Genomic DNA, 18,507 nt, shown 5'->3' with positions numbered 1-18,507 from the left:
ACCCAGTGCTTGGCAGATACTACTACTATTACCACTACTGCTTCTGCTGCTGCTACTACTGCTACTAATAGTAGTCCAGTGCATGGAAAGTACTACTCATATTACTACTGCTGCTGCTGCTGCTACTACTGTTACTACTAATATCAATACTGCTAACCCAGTGCATGGCAAATCTACTAGTACTACACCTATTAGTGCTAATGCTAATACTACTACTTGCACACTGTAGGGCAAATCTCCTCCTCCTCCTACTGATGTTGCTGCCAATTCAACTGCTGCTGCTACCAATACAACTACTACTACTACTACCACCTCAGTGGATTTCAAAGAGTACAAATATTACCACTACAGCTGCTGCTACTACTACTGCTGCTACTACTACTACTGCTGCTACTACTACTGCTGCTGCTACTAGTACAACTAGTAGCCCAGTCCGTGCCAAATACTACTACTATTACCACTACTGCTGCAACTACTGCTACTGCTGCTAGTACTACTACTTCTGCTACTACTGCTACTGCTTCAAATTTTGCTGCTGCTGCTACTACTTCTACTAACCCAGGGCATGGCAAAATAATACTACTGGCGCAGCTGCTACTATTTCTACTACTGCTTCTACTACTTGTAGTCCAGTGTATTGCAAATATTTTTACTATTACTACTACTGCTGATGCTGCTACAACTGCTACTACTAATATCAATATTACTAGCGGAGTGCATGGCAAGTCTACTACTACTATTGCTATTGCTGCTAATGCTACTACTACTACTAACCCAGTGCATGGCCGATACTACTACTTATTACCACTTCTGCTGCTGCTGCTGCTACTACTGCTACTACTACTACTTCTACTAATAATAGTCCAGTTCATGGCAAATACTACTAATGTTACTACTACTTCTGCTGCTGCTACTACTACTACCAATACTACTAACCCAGTGCTTGCAAATCTACTAGTATTACACCTATTACTGCTAAGGCTAACACTACTATTTGCACACAGCGGGGCAAGTCTGCTGTTACTAGTACTGATATTCTGCCAATTCTACTGCTGCTGCTACCAATACAACTACTACTACTACTACTCCCACAGTGTATTTCAAACGCTACAAATATTACCACTACTGCTGCTACTTTTTACTACCGCTTCTACTAATACTGCTGCTGCTACTAGTACTACTACTAGCCCAGTCCATTCCAAGCACTACTACTATTATCACTATAGCTGCTACTAGTAGGGGTACTGCTGCTGTTACTATTACTGGTGATACTACTAATACTGCTGCTATTAGGACTCCTACTAGCCGAGTGCATGGCAAGTACTACTGCTATTACCACTTCTGCTGCTACCACCACTACTGCTGCTACAAATACTGCTGCTACTACTTTTGCTGCTGCTGCTGCTAGTACTACTACTATCACAGTGCATTTCAAATACTACAACTATTCCTATTCCTGCTGCTGCTGTTGCTACTACTACTACTATTACCGCTACGTCTAGTAGTCGAGCGCATGGCAAATACTACTACTATTACTACTGCTGCTGCTGCTGCTACTACTGCTACTACTTGTATCAATACTACTATCACAGTGCACAGTAAATCCCTACTACTACTCCTATTGCTTCTACTCTTACTACTACGACTGGCCCGGTGCAGTACATAACTGCTGTTACTACTACTGCTGCTGCTGCGTCTTCTACTATTGCTTCTACCACTACTACAATCCCAGTGCATCGTAAATAAAAATACTATTACTTCTACTGCTGCTACTACTACTGCTGCTGCTGCTACTTCTACTACTGCTGTTGTTACTACAACTACTACCTCCCCAGTGCGTGGCAAATACTACTACTATTACTACAACTGCTGTTGCTGCTACTACTTCTACTGCTACTACTAGTAGTGCAGTGCACGTCAAATACTACTACAATTACTAGACCTGCTGCTGCTGCTACTAGTGCTATTACTACTATCAATACTACTAGCTCAGTGCATGGCTAATCTACTACTACGACTGCTATGGCTGCTACCGCTACTACTACTACTACTGGCCAACTGCAGGGCAAATCTTCTTCCGCTACCACTGTTGCTGCCGGCCCTTTTTTGCTGTTGTTACCACCACTACTACTGCTACTATAGGAGTCCAGTGCATGGCAAATACTACTACTATGAGGACTGCTGCTGCTGCTAAAATGTTACTACTGCCGCTACTACTAGAACTGCAGTGCATTGTTATTACTAATAGTTTTACTACTACAGCTGGTGCTGCTACTACTGTTACTACTAATATCAATATTACTAGACTAGTGCATTGCAAATCTACTACTACTATTGCAGTTCGCAGGGCTCGCGGGCCGCACGGATGGCACCCGTGTCCGCGGCCATGTCTGGGTCGCGTCAGGCCACCCCCGGAGCGTCTGGTGTGTCGCTGCCTTCCAGGGACGCCTTCTGGCCGCCTGGCCGGTCAGGCAGGCGGGGAGCGCCCCGTCAGACGCTTGCTGTGGTGGGAGGGGCCTGAGGAGGTGGGGCCTGCAGAGGTACCCGGCGTGGGCAGAGATAGCTGCCGCCGCGGGCGACAAAAGGAGAATGCAGAGCGGGAGGCCAAAAGCCTATAGCACCCGGTATTCCCAGGAGGTCTCCCATTCCTGTACTAAACAGGCCCGACCCTTCTTAGCTTCCGCAATTGAGCCGAGATCACGCCCTCTGGGCTGGTTTGGAAATAGGTGGCTGCAGGGTCGCGGGCTGCCTCTTGAGGCGCAGCTTAGCAGGCGCTTGGGTCATACCACCAGTCCAACGGCCCGCCCGATCCAGCAGAGTCCTGCCGCCTGCCTAGACAGGGAAACGGAGGTCTAGGCTACATGCAGGTGGCGGAGGTGTGGGCGACCAACCAGCCCAGGGCTGACGGGACCCAGCAAACTTTGCGGCGCTTCGCGCCCCACCCCAGATCACGCAGGCCGCTTACAAAGACGTGGACCCGGAGGCTACAGGGTCTGGGGCCCGCGGTCCCTTGGGCATCCCACCTGCCCGCCCACGCTGCGCCAGGCGCAGCCCAGATGCAGATGAGCCCGGCCGTCCTACCAGACAGAAGCTGGCCCGAAACCACTGGGAGCCACCATTGAGTTGGCAGGGCCCCTAGGATCAAGCAACGCCACCCTTGCCCCCACGCTGCAGTTCCGAGCTCAGTACCCCACCCCAAGTGGCCGGCAGCCCCGGGGAAGCTGGCCTCACCCACTGGAGCACAGCCCCTTCACCGCCACCTGTCTGCCTGGCTGTCTCTCCACAGCTCCATATGGAAAATGCCACCCCTCTGCCTTTTCGCTCTGGCCAGGGGCGAGAGCGGGATTGAGGGCGCAGGCCGCTTCCCCGGGGCTGCCGGCCACTTGGGGCGGGGTACTGAGTTCGGAACTGCGGCGTGGGGGCAGGGGTGGCGTTGCTGGGTCTCAGGGGCCGTGCCAACACAATGGTGGCTCCCAATGGTTTCATGACAGCTTCTCTCGGTTAGGAGGGCCGGGCACGTCTGCGTCCGGGCTGCGCCTAGCACAGCGTGGGCGGGCAGGTGGGATGCCCAAGGGACCGCGGGCCCCTGGCCCTGAAGCCTCCGGGGCCACATACTTGTGAGCGGCCTGCGAGATCTGGGGTGGGGCACCAAGCGCCAAAAATTTGCTGGGTCCCGCCCGCCCTGGGCTGGATGGTCGCCAACATGCCCGCCACTCCCCTGTACCCTAGACCTCCGTTTCCCTGTCTAGACGGGCGGCGGGGCCCTGCCAGGTCGGGCGGGCCGCTGGGCTGGAGGTTAGACCAAAGTGCCTGCTCAGCTGCGCCTCAAGAGGCAGCCCGCGACCCTGCAGCCACCTACTGCCAAACCAGCCCAGAGGGGCGTGATCTCGGCTGGATCGCGGAAGCTAAGCAGGGTCGGGCCTGTTTGCTATTGCTGTTAGGGCTACTACTACTACTATCACAGTGCATGCCAAATACTACTACTATTACCAGTACTGCTGCTGCTACTACTGCTACTACTATTGCTACTAATAGTAGTCCAGTACATCGCAAATAATATTATAGTTACTACTACTACTGCTACTAGTATCAATATTAGTAGTCCAGTGTATGGCAAATCTACTAGTACTACACCTATTACTGCTAATGCGAATACTACTACTGGTCCACTGCAGGTCTAATATTCTGCTACTTCTACTTAGCCCGGGACTTGTACTGCTGCTGCTACCACTAATACTATTAGTACTACAACAAGCCCAGTGCATGGAAAATACTACTATTATTAACACTACTGCTGCTACTCCCACTACTGCTGCTACTCCTACTACTGCTGCTACTTGTACCCTTAGTAGCTCAGTGCATGGAGAATACTACTTGTATAACTACTCCTGTGTCTACTGTTTCTATTACTGCTACCACTGCAGCTACTACTAGTAGACCATTGCATGGCAAATACTACTACTATTACTACTGCTGCTGCTGATGATACTTCTGCTACTACTTCTGCTAGTACTAGCAGTCCAGTGCATGGCAAATACTACTTCTATTATTACTACTGCTGCTACTGCTACTACTATCCATCCTACTAGCTCAGTGCATGGCAAATCTACTACTAGTACTTCTATTGCTACTACTGCTACTACTCCTAATGTCACACTGCAGGGCAACTCTGGTGCTACTACTACTGCTGCTGCGGTCAATTCTAATGCTGTTGCTCCCATTATTACTACTGCTACTACTAGTAGTCCAGTGCATGGCAAATACTACTACTATTACCACAACTGCTGCTACTACTACTGCTGCTGCTATTTCTACTACTACTACTAGTCCAGTGCATGGCAAACACTAGTGCTATTACTAATACTGCTGCTGCTGCTCCTCCTACTTCTACTATTACTGCTACTACTAGCAGTCCTTTGCATTGCAAATACTACTACTATTACTACTACTGCTGCTAGTACGGCTACTACAATGATCTATAATACTAACCCAGTGCATGGCAAATCTACTATTACTACTTCTATTGCGGCTACTGCTACTACTACTGCTAGACCAGTGCATGGCAGATACTACTACTATTAGCACTATTGCTTCTACTTCTAGTACTGCTGCTTCTACTACGGCTGCTGCTTCTTCTACAGCTGCTGCTGCTACTACTACTCATCCTAGCCCTGTTCGTGGAAAATACTGCTACTATTACTACTACTGATGCTGCTGCTACTACTGCCACTACTAATACCAATACTACTCGACCAGTGCATGGTAAATCTACTACTACTCTTGCTAGTGCTGCGACTGCTCCTACCAATAGCAGCCCAGTGAATAGCAAATACTACTACTATTACCACTACTGCTGCTGCTATTACTACTGCAGCTACTAGTAGTGCTGCTGCTGCTGCTGCTACTACTACTATCTCCGTGCATGGCAAATACTTCTACTATTACTACTACTGCTGCTACTGCTGCTACTACTACTACTACTCCTGCTACTGATAGTAGTGCAGTGCATGGCAAGTACTACTACTGTTTCTACTACTGCTGCTGCCACTTTTATTGCTGTCACTACCACTACTGCTACTACTAGTACTCCAGTGTATGGCAAATACTGCTTCTATTACTACTACTGCTGCCGTTGCTGCTACTGCTACTACTACTGCTACAACTTGCACCCAGTAAATTGCAAACATTACAACTATTACTTCTACTGCTGCTGCTGCTTCTACTGATACTACTGCTACTGCTTCTACTTCTCCTGCTGCTGCTTCTACTACTACCACTACTAGTCCCAGTGCAAGGTAAATAATACGATTATTACGACTACTGCTGCTTCTGCTAGTACTGCTGCTACTACTGCTACTACTGGTAGTCCAGTGCATGAAAAATACTCTTACTACTACTGCTGCAGCTGCTGCTACTACTGCTGCTAATACTGCTACTACTAGTGATCCAGTGCATGGCAAATACAACAAATATTACTACTACTGATGTTGCCTCTACTACTGCTAATACTACTATCAATGCTACTAGCCAGTGCATGGCAAATATACTACTACTGCTGCTATTGCTGCTACTTCCACTACTACTACTGGCCCACTGCTGGGCAAATCATCTGCCACTTCTACTGCTGCTGCTGCTACAACTACTACTACTACTACTACTACTACTAGCCCATTGCATCTCAAATACTACTACTATTACCACTACTGCTGTTAGTCCTACTACTGCTGCTAGTCCTATTACAGCTGCTACTTGTACTATTACTATCCCAGTGCATGGAATGTACTACTAGTAAAGCTACTCCTATGTCTGCTTTTTCTACTACTGCTTCTGCTACTGCTACTACTAGTAGACCAGTGTGTGGCAAATACTACTACTATTACTACTGCTGCTGCTGCTACTACTGCTACTACTACTGCTATTACTAGTAGTCCAGGGAATGGCAAATACTACTACTATCACTACTACTGCTGCTGCTGCTACTACTACTGCTCCTTCTACTGCAACTACTAGTAGTCCAGCCCTTGGCAAATACTAATACTATGACTATGACTGCTGCTAATGCTACCACTGCTACTACTACTAATCCTGTCCGTGGCAAATGCTACTCTATTACTACTACTGCTGCAGCAGCGGCTACTGCTACTACTAATATCAATACTACGAGCCCAGTGCATGGCAAGTCTACCTCTACTGTTACTATTGCTGCTACTGCTACTACTACTTCTTACCCAGTGCATGGCAGATACTACTTCTATTACCACTGTTGCTGCTACCTCTACTGCTGCTGCAGCTACATCTACTGCTGCTGCTATTTCTATTACTACTTCTACTACTAGCACAGTGCGTGGCAAATAGTACTAGTATTACTACTACCGCTGCTGCTGTTGCTATGACTTCTAGTACTACTGCTATTACTAGTAATCCAGTGTGTCGCAAATACTATTCATACTACTACTGCTGCTGTTGCTACTACTACTATCAATACTACTAGCCCAGTGCATGGCCAATATACTACTACTACTTCTATAGCTGCTACTGCTACTACTACTAGTGGCCCACTGCAGGGCAAATCTGCTGCTACTCTTACTGCTGCTTATGCCACTTCTATTCCTGGTGCTACCTCTACTACTGCTGCTACTACTAGTAGTCTAGTGCATGGCAAATACTACTATTACTACTACTTCTGCTGCTGCTACTACTGCTACTACTAGTACAATACTACTATCCCAGTGCATGGCAAATCTACTAGTACTACACCTATTAGTGCTAATGCTAATACTGCTACTTGAACACTGCAGGGCCAATCTGCTGCTACTACTACCGACGTTGCTGCTAATTCTACTTCTGCTGCTACCAATACAACTACTACTCCTAGTACCCCAGTGCATTTCAAATACTACCAATATTACCAGTACTGTTGCTACTACTACAGCTGCTGCTACTAGTACTATTACTAGCCCAGTCCATGCCAAATACTACTACTATTACCACTGCTGCTACTTCTGCTACTATTACTGCTGTTGCTCTTACGACTACTTCTGCTACTACTACTGCTAACGCTTCTAATTCTACTGTTGCTGCTACTACTACTATTACGACTGCTACTAGCCCAGGGCATGGCAAATAATACTACTATTATTACTACTGCTGCTGCTGCTACTACTTCTACTAGTACTTCTATTACTTGTAGTCTAGTGCATGGGGAATACTACTTCTATTACTACTCCTGCTGCTGCTGCTAATACTGCTACTACTACTACCAATACTACTAGCTTAGTGCATGGGAAATCTGCTACTACTACTGCTGTATCTGCTAACACTACTACTACTACTACTGGCCAGCTCCAGGGTAAATCTGCTGCTACTACTTCTGTTGCTGCTGCCACTTCTACTGCTGTTGCTACAACTAATACTACTGCTACTACTAGTAGTCCAGTGTATGGTAAATCCTAATACTACTAGTACTACTGCTGATGCAGCTTCTAGTGTTACTGCTACTACTGCTACTACTGCTAGTCCAGTGTATTGCAAATATAATTCTATTACTACTACTGCTGATGCTGCTACTACTGCTACTACTAATATCAATAGTACCAGCCAATTTCATGGCAAACCTACGACTACTATTGCTATTGCTGCTGCTGCTACTACTACTGCTAACCCAGTGCATGGCAGATGCTACTACTATTACCACTACTGCTGCTGCTGCTGCTACCACTGCTGCTAATAGTAGTCCAGTGCGTGGCAAATACTACTAATATTACCACTACTGCCGCTGCTACTACTTCTACTACTACTATGAATATTACTAGCCCATTGCAAGGCATATCTACTATTTCTACTTCTATTCCTAACACTTTTACTACTACTACTGGCCCAGTGCAGGGAAAATCTGCTGCTACTTCTAGTGCTGCCCCTGCCACTTCTATTGCTGCTGCTACAGCTACTACTATTACAACTATTGACTAGTGCATCAACAATACTACTACTATTAATATTACTGCTGCTTCTGGTGCTACTACTGCTACTACTATTTGTCCAGTAAATGGCAAATACTACTACTCTTACTACTGCTTCTGATGCTGTTACTACTGCTACTACTACCATCAATACTACTAGCCCAATCTATTACTCCTACTGCTATTGCTGCTTCTTGTCCTACTACTACTGCCAACTGCAGTGCAAGTTAGCTGCTACTACTACTGTTGCTGCTGTCACATCTACTGATGCTGATCCCACTACTACTACTACGACGACTAGTCCAGTGCATGGCAAATACTACTACAATTACCACTACTGGTTCTACTACAGCAGCTGCTATTTCTACTGCTGCTGCTACTACTAGTGTACTACCAGCCCAGTGCATGGCAAATGGTACTACTATTATTACTACTGCTGCTTCTGTTACTACTACTGCTAGTACTAGCAGTCCAGTGCATTTAAAATTCTACTACTATTTCTATTACTGCTGCTGCTACTACTGATGCTCCTACTACTGCTACTACTAGTAATCCAGTGCATGGCAAATATTATTAATAGTAATACTGCTGCTGCTGCTACTACTACTATAAATACTACTAGCCCAGTGCATGTCAAATATACTACTAATACTGCTATTGCTGCTTCCGCTACTATTACTACTGGCCCACTGCAGGGCAAATCTTCTGCTACTACTACTGCTTCTGCTGTCCGTTCTACTGCTGCTGCTTCCACTACTACTACAACTTCTACTAGTAGCCCAGCGCATGGCCAATACTACTACTATGATGATTACTGCTGCTACTACTAGTACTGCTGATGCTAATTTGATTGCTGCTGCTGCTACTACTACTACTATTAGTTCAGTGTATGTCAAATGCTAGTACTATTACTACTACCGCAGCTGCTGCTACTTCTGATATTACTTCTGCTACTACAGGTAGTGCAGTGAATGGCAAATACTATTAACACTACTGCTCAGGCTGCTGCTACTACTGCTACTACTACTGCTACTACTACTAGCACTGTTGCTGCTAATTCTACTGATGCTGCTGCTCTATGTGCTGCTACTACTACTACTAGTCAATGCATGGCAAATACTACTACTATTACTGCTTCTGCTGCTACTACTTCTGCTACTACTGCTACTATTAGTAGTCCAGTGTATATCAAATACTACTAGTATCACCACGACTGCTGCTACTACTTCGACTGCCGCTGCTACTTCTCCTGCTGCTCGTATTACTACAGCTACTACTAGCCCAGTGCGTGGTAAATACTACTACTATTACTACCACTGCTGCTTCTGCAGCTACTGGTGCTACTACTATTGCTACTACTACAAGTCCAGTGCATTGCAAACACATTGCTATTACTAGTAGTGCATTGCATTTAAAATACTACTATAATTACTACGTCTGCTGCTACTACTGTTACTACTAGTAGTACAGTGCATGGTAAATACAACTACAATTAATACTAATGCTGCTGCTGCTACCACTGCTACTACTAGTAGTAAAGTGCATGGCAAATACAACTAATATTACTACAACTGCTGTTGCTACTACTGCTACTACTAATATGAATACCACTAGGCCAGAGCATGGCAAATCTACTACTACAATTGCTATTGCTGCTACTGCTACTACTACTACTTACCCAGGGCGTGCCAAATACTACTACTGTTACCACTACTGCTGCTGCTACTACTACTGCTACTCTTTCTAATTCTACTGCTTTTGCTACTACTACTACTACTACTATCCCAGGGCACGGCAAATAATACTACTATTATTACTACTGCTGCTGCTGCTGCTATTCTTGCTACTACTAGTATTAATACTACAGCCCAGTGCATGGCAAATCTACTAATACTACTGCTATTTCTGATTCTTCTACTACTACTGCTAGCCCACTGCAGGGCAAATCTGCTGCCACTAGTACTACTGCTGCCACTTCTACTGCTGCTGCTACCACTACTACTACTTCTACTAGCCTAGCTTATGGAAAATGCTACTACTATTACCACTACTGCTTCGACTACTACTAATGCGGCTACTACTACTGCTGCTGCTACTAATACCACTACTAGCCCAGTGCATGGTAATTACTAGTAGTGTAACTAGTAGTGCTGCTGCTGCTACTACTGCTACTACTTTTAGTACAGTGCATGGCAAATACTACTACTATAACCACAACTGCTAATACTACTACTACTGCTGCTGCTACTATTAATGCTGCTGCAGAAACTTCTACTCCTGCTTCTAAATCTACTAATTCTTCTACAATTCCAGTGCAAGGCAAATACTACTAATGTTACTACTACTGCTGCTATTGCTACGACTGCTACTACTAGTATCAATACAACTAACCTAGTGCATGGGAAATCCACTAGTACTACAACTGTTAGTGCTAATTCTAGTACTACTACTGGCCCACTGCAGGAAATATCTACTGCTACTATTACTGCTGCTGATGCCACTTCTATTGCTGATGCTACCTCTACTACTACTGTTACTGCTAGGAGTCCATTGCACGGCAAATCAACTACTACTAATTCTATTGCTGCTACTGCTACTACTACTACTTGCCCACTGCAGGGCAAATCTGGTGCTACTACTACTGCTGCTGTGGCCAATTCTACTGCCGCAACTTCCACTAAAATTACTACTAGCCCAGTGCATGGCAAATACTAATTCTATTACCACTACTGCTGCTACTTCTACTGCTGCTGCTGCTGCATCTACTTCTGCTGCTAGTACTACTATTACTGCTACTACCACGATCCTAGTGCATGGCAAATACTACTACTATTACCACAACTGCTGCTACTACTACTACTGCTGCTGCCACATCTACAGCTGCTGCTATTACTACTACTACTACTACCAGCACAGTGCATGTCACATAGTACTAGCATTACTACTACTGCTGCTGCTGCTATTACTTCTACTACTGCTGCTACTACTAGTAATCCAGTGCATCGCAAGTACTATTCATACTACTACGGTTGCTGTTGCTACTACTACTATCAATACTACTACACCAGTTCATGGCAAATATACTACTACTACTTCTATAGCTGCTACTGCTACTACTACTACTGGCCCACTGCAGGGCAAAACTTCTGCTACTACTATTGCTGCTGCTGGCACTTCTAATTCTGCTGCTACCACTACTACTATGACTTCTACTACTAGCCCAGCGCATGGGAAATACTACTACATTTACCACTACTGCTGCTACTACTACTACTGCTGCTGCTGCTACTACTGCTAATATTAGTTCAGTGCATGGTAAATACCACTACTATTACTACTTCCGCTGCTGCTGCTACTACTACTGCTACTACAAGTAGTGCAGTGCCTGGCAAATAGTTTTACTACTACTGCTGCTGCTACTACTGCTACTACTACTGCTACTACTACTAGTACTCTTGCTGATAATTCTACTGCTGCTGCTGCTACATATACTGCTACTACTACTAGTACTATTGCTGATAATTCTACTGCTGCTGCTACAACTACTACTAGTCCAGTGAATGGTAATACTACTGCTATTACTACTACTACTGCTTTAGCTGCTAGTACTGCTACTGCTAGTATTAATAACATTAGCACACTGTATGGCATGTCTATTAGTACTACACCTATTAGTGCTAATGCTATTACTACTACTGGCCCACTGCAGGTCAAAGCTTCTGCTACTTCTACTGCTGCTGCTGCCAGTTCTACTGCTGCTGCTACCACTACTACTACGACTACTACTAGCTCACTGCATGGCAAATACTACTACTACTACTGCTGCTACTACTGCTGCTGCAGCTGCTACTTCTACTGCTGCTGCTACTACTACTGCTTCTGCAGCTACTGGTACTGCTGCTGCTAATTCTACTACTACTACTAGTCCAGTGCATGGTAAATACTTTTACTATTAACACTACTGCTGCTGCTGCTACTACTGTTACTACTAAAATCAATACAACGTGCCCAGTGTATGGCAAATCTAGTACTAGTATTGCTATTTCTCCTATTGCTACTACTACTACTTACCCAGTGCTTGGCAGATACTACTACTATTACCACTACTGCTTCTGCTGCTGCTACTACTGCTACTACTACTGCTACTAATAGTAGTCCAGTGCATGGAAAGTACTACTCATATTACTACTGCTGCTGCTGCTGCTACTACTGTTACTACTAATATCAATACTGCTAACCCAGTGCATGGCAAATCTACTAGTACTACACCTATTAGTGCTAATGCTAATACTACTACTTGCACACTGTAGGGCAAATCTCCTCCTCCTCCTACTGATGTTGCTGCCAATTCAACTGCTGCTGCTACCAATACAACTACTACTACTACTACCACCTCAGTGGATTTCAAAGAGTACAAATATTACCACTACAGCTGCTGCTACTACTACTGCTGCTACTACTACTACTGCTGCTACTACTACTGCTGCTGCTACTAGTACAACTAGTAGCCCAGTCCGTGCCAAATACTACTACTATTACCACTACTGCTGCAACTACTGCTACTGCTGCTAGTACTACTACTTCTGCTACTACTGCTACTGCTTCAAATTTTGCTGCTGCTGCTACTACTTCTACTAACCCAGGGCATGGCAAAATAATACTACTGTTATTACTACTGGCGCAGCTGCTACTATTTCTACTACTGCTTCTACTACTTGTAGTCCAGTGTATTGCAAATATTTTTACTATTACTACTACTGCTGATGCTGCTACAACTGCTACTACTAATATCAATATTACTAGCGGAGTGCATGGCAAGTCTACTACTACTATTGCTATTGCTGCTAATGCTACTACTACTACTAACCCAGTGCATGGCCGATACTACTACTTATTACCACTTCTGCTGCTGCTGCTGCTACTACTGCTACTACTACTACTTCTACTAATAATAGTCCAGTTCATGGCAAATACTACTAATGTTACTACTACTTCTGCTGCTGCTACTACTACTACCAATACTACTAACCCAGTGCTTGCAAATCTACTAGTATTACACCTATTACTGCTAAGGCTAACACTACTATTTGCACACAGCGGGGCAAGTCTGCTGTTACTAGTACTGATATTCTGCCAATTCTACTGCTGCTGCTACCAATACAACTACTACTACTACTACTCCCACAGTGTATTTCAAACGCTACAAATATTACCACTACTGCTGCTACTTTTTACTACCGCTTCTACTAATACTGCTGCTGCTACTAGTACTACTACTAGCCCAGTCCATTCCAAGCACTACTACTATTATCACTATAGCTGCTACTAGTAGGGGTACTGCTGCTGTTACTATTACTGGTGATACTACTAATACTGCTGCTATTAGGACTCCTACTAGCCGAGTGCATGGCAAGTACTACTGCTATTACCACTTCTGCTGCTACCACCACTACTGCTGCTACAAATACTGCTGCTACTACTTTTGCTGCTGCTGCTGCTAGTACTACTACTATCACAGTGCATTTCAAATACTACAACTATTCCTATTCCTGCTGCTGCTGTTGCTACTACTACTACTATTACCGCTACGTCTAGTAGTCGAGCGCATGGCAAATACTACTACTATTACTACTGCTGCTGCTGCTGCTACTACTGCTACTACTTGTATCAATACTACTATCACAGTGCACAGTAAATCCCTACTACTACTCCTATTGCTTCTACTCTTACTACTACGACTGGCCCGGTGCAGTACATAACTGCTGTTACTACTACTGCTGCTGCTGCGTCTTCTACTATTGCTTCTACCACTACTACAATCCCAGTGCATCGTAAATAAAAATACTATTACCTCTACTGCTGCTACTACTACTGCTGCTGCTGCTACTTCTACTACTGCTGTTGTTACTACAACTACTACCTCCCCAGTGCGTGGCAAATACTACTACTATTACTACAACTGCTGTTGCTGCTACTACTTCTACTGCTACTACTAGTAGTGCAGTGCACGTCAAATACTACTACAATTACTAGACCTGCTGCTGCTGCTACTAGTGCTATTACTACTATCAATACTACTAGCTCAGCGCATGGCTAATCTACTACTACGACCGCTATGGCTGCTACCGCTACTACTACTACTACTGGCCAACTGCAGGGCAAATCTTCTTCCGCTACCACTGTTGCTGCCGGCCCTTTTTTGCTGTTGTTACCACCATTACTACTGCTACTATAGGAGTCCAGTGCATGGCAAATACTACTACTATGAGGACTGCTGCTGCTGCTAAAATGTTACTACTGCCGCTACTACTAGAACTGCAGTGCATTGTTATTACTAATAGTTTTACTACTACAGCTGGTGCTGCTACTACTGTTACTACTAATATCAATATCACTAGACTAGTGCATTGCAAATCTACTACTACTATTGCAGTTCGCAGGGCTCGCGGGCCGCACGGATGGCACCCGTGTCCGCGGCCATGTCTGGGTCGCGTCAGGCCACCCCCGGAGCGTCTGGTGTGTCGCTGCCTTCCAGGGACGCCTTCTGGCCGCCTGGCCGGTCAGGCAGGCGGGGAGCGCCCCGTCAGACGCTTGCTGTGGTGGGAGGGGCCTGAGGAGGTGGGGCCTGCAGAGGTACCCGGCGTGGGCAGAGATAGCCGCCGCCGCGGGTGACAAAAGGAGAATGCAGAGCGGGAGGCCAAAAGCCTATAGCACCCGGTATTCCCAGGAGGTCTCCCATTCCCGTACTAAACAGGCCCGACCCTTCTTAGCTTCCGCAATTGAGCCGAGATCACGCCCTCTGGGCTGGTTTGGAAATAGGTGGCTGCAGGGTCGCGGGCTGCCTCTTGAGGCGCAGCTTAGCAGGCGCTTGGGTCATACCACCAGTCCAGCGGCCCGCCCGATCCAGCAGAGTCCTGCCGCCTGCCTAGACAGGGAAACGGAGGTCTAGGCTACATGCAGGTGGCGGAGGTGTGGGCGACCAACCAGCCCAGGGCTGACGGGACCCAGCAAACTTTGCAGCGCTTCGCGCCCCACCCCAGATCACGCAGGCCGCTTACAAAGACGTGGACCCGGAGGCTACAGGGTCTGGGGCCCGCGGTCCCTTGGGCATCCCACCTGCCCGCCCACGCTGCGCCAGGCGCAGCCCAGATGCAGATGAGCCCGGCCGTCCTACCAGACAGAAGCTGGCCCGAAACCACTGGGAGCCACCATTGAGTTGGCAGGGCCCCTAGGATCAAGCAACGCCACCCTTGCCCCCACGCTGCAGTTCCGAGCTCAGTACCCCACCCCAAGTGGCCGGCAGCCCCGGGGAAGGTGGCCTCACCCACTGGAGCACAGCCCCTTCGCCGCCACCTGTCTGCCTGGCTGTCTCTCCACAGCTCCATATGGAAAATGCCACCCCTCTGCCTTTTCGCTCTGGGCGGGGGCGAGAGCGGGATTGAGGGCGCAGGCCGCTTCCCCGGGGCTGCCGGCCACTTGGGGCGGGGTACTGAGTTCGGAACTGCGGCGTGGGGGCAGGGGTGGCGTTGCTGGGTCTCAGGGGCCGTGCCAACACAATGGTGGCTCCCAATGGTTTCGTGACAGCTTCTCTCGGTTAGGAGGGCCGGGCACGTCTGCGTCCGGGCTGCGCCTAGCACAGCGTGGGCGGGCAGGTGGGATGTCCAAGGGACAGCGGGCCCCGGGCCCTGAAGCCTCCGGGGCCACATACTTGTGAGCGGCCTGCGAGATCTGGGGTGGGGCGCCAAGCGCCAAAAATTTGCTGGGTCCCGCCCGCCCTGGGCTGGATGGTCGCCAACATGCCCGCCACTCCCCTGTACCCTAGACCTCCGTTTCCCTGTCTAGACGGGCGGCGGGGCCCTGCCAGGTCGGGCGGGCCGCTGGGCTGGAGGTTAGACCAAAGTGCCTGCTCAGCTGCGCCTCAAGAGGCAGCCCGCGACCCTGCAGCCACCTACTGCCAAACCAGCCCAGAGGGGCGTGATCTCGGCTGGATCGCGGAAGCTAAGCAGGGTCGGGCCTGTTTGCTATTGCTGTTAGGGCTACTACTACTACTATCACAGTGCATGCCAAATACTACTACTATTACCAGTACTGCTGCTGCTACTACTATTGCTACTAATAGTAGTCCAGTACATCACAAATAATATTATAGTTACTACTACTACTGCTACTAGTATCAATATTAGTAGTCCAGTGTATGGCAAATCTACTAGTACTACACCTATTACTGCTAATGCGAATACTACTACTGGTCCACTGCAGGTCTAATATTCTGCTACTTCTACTTAGCCCGGGACTTCTACTGCTGCTGCTACCACTAATACTATTAGTACTACAACAAGCCCAGTGCATGGAAAATACTACTACTATTAACACTACTGCTGCTACTCCCACTACTGCTGCTACTCCTACTACTGCTGCTACTTGTACCCTTAGTAGCTCAGTGCATGGAGAATACTACTTGTATAACTACTCCTGTGTCTACTGTTTCTATTACTGCTACCACTGCAGCTACTACTAGTAGACCATTGCATGGCAAATACTACTACTATTACTACTGCTGCTGCTGCTGATACTTCTGCTACTACTTCTGCTAGTACTAGCAGTCCAGTGCATGGCAAATACTACTTCTATTATTACTACTGCTGCTACTGCTACTACTATCCATCCTACTAGCTCAGTGCATGGCAAATCTACTACTAGTACTTCTATTGCTACTACTGCTACTACTCCTAATGTCACACTGCAGGGCAACTCTGGTGCTACTACTACTGCTGCTGCGGTCAATTCTAATGCTGTTGCTCCCATTATTACTACTGCTACTACTAGTAGTCCAGTGCATGGCAAATACTACTACTATTACCACAACTGCTGCTACTACTACTGCTGCTGCTATTTCTATTACTACTACTAGTCCAGTGCATGGCAAACACTAGTGCTATTACTAATACTGCTGCTGCTGCTCCTCCTACTTCTACTATTACTGCTACTACTAGCAGTCCTTTGCATTGCAAATACTACTACTATTACTACTACTGCTGCTAGTACTGCTACTACAATGATCTATAATACTAACCCAGTGCATGGCAAATCTACTATTACTACTTCTATTGCGGCTACTGCTACTACTACTGCTAGACCAGTGCATGGCAGATACTACTACTATTACCACTATTGCTTCTACTTCTAGTACTGCTGCTTCTACTACGGCTGCTGCTTCTTCTACAGCTGCTGCTGCTACTACTACTCATCCTAGCCCTGTTCGTGGAAAATACTGCTACTATTACTACTACTGATGCTGCTGCTACTACTGCCACTACTAATACCAATACTACTCGACCAGTGCATGGTAAATCTACTACTACTCTTGCTAGTGCTGCGACTGCTCCTACTAGTAGCAGCCCAGTGATTAGCAAATACTACTACTATTACCACTACTGCTGCTGCTATTACTACTGCAGCTACTAGTAGTGCTGCTGCTGCTGCTGCTACTACTACTATCTCTGTGCATGGCAATTACTTCTACTATTACTACTACTGCTGCTGCTGCTGCTACTACTACTACTACTACTCCTGCCACTGATAGTAGTGCAGTGCATGGCAAGTACTACTACTGTTTCTACTACTGCTGCTGCCACTTTTATTGCTGTCACTACCACTACTGCTACTACTAGTACTCCAGTGTATGGCAAATACTGCTTCTATTACTACTACTGCTGCCGTTGCTGCTACCGCTACTACTACTGCTACAACTTGCACCCAGTAAATTGCAAACATTACAACTATTACTTCTACTGCTGCTGCTGCTTCTACTGATACTACTGCTACTGCTTCTACTTCTCCTGCTGCTGCTTCTACTACTACCACTACTAGTCCCAGTGCAAGGTAAATAATACGATTATTACGACTACTGCTGCTTCTGCTAGTACTGCTGCTACTACTGCTACTACTGGTAGTCCAGTGCATGAAAAATACTCTTACTACTACTGCTGCAGCTGCTGCTACTACTGCTGCTACTACTGCTACTACTAGTGATCCAGTGCATGGCAAA

The sequence above is a fragment of the Delphinapterus leucas genome, unplaced genomic scaffold (genome assembly GCF_059928025.1).
Source record: "Delphinapterus leucas isolate spDelLeu-1000000601 "Yukka" unplaced genomic scaffold, BTC_Dleu_Yukka2 spDelLeu_asBTCV2_sq53, whole genome shotgun sequence".
Classification (NCBI taxonomy): Eukaryota; Metazoa; Chordata; class Mammalia; order Artiodactyla; family Monodontidae; genus Delphinapterus; species Delphinapterus leucas.
The sequence above is the reverse complement of the archived record's forward strand: the minus strand, read 5'-3'. Positions refer to the sequence as shown.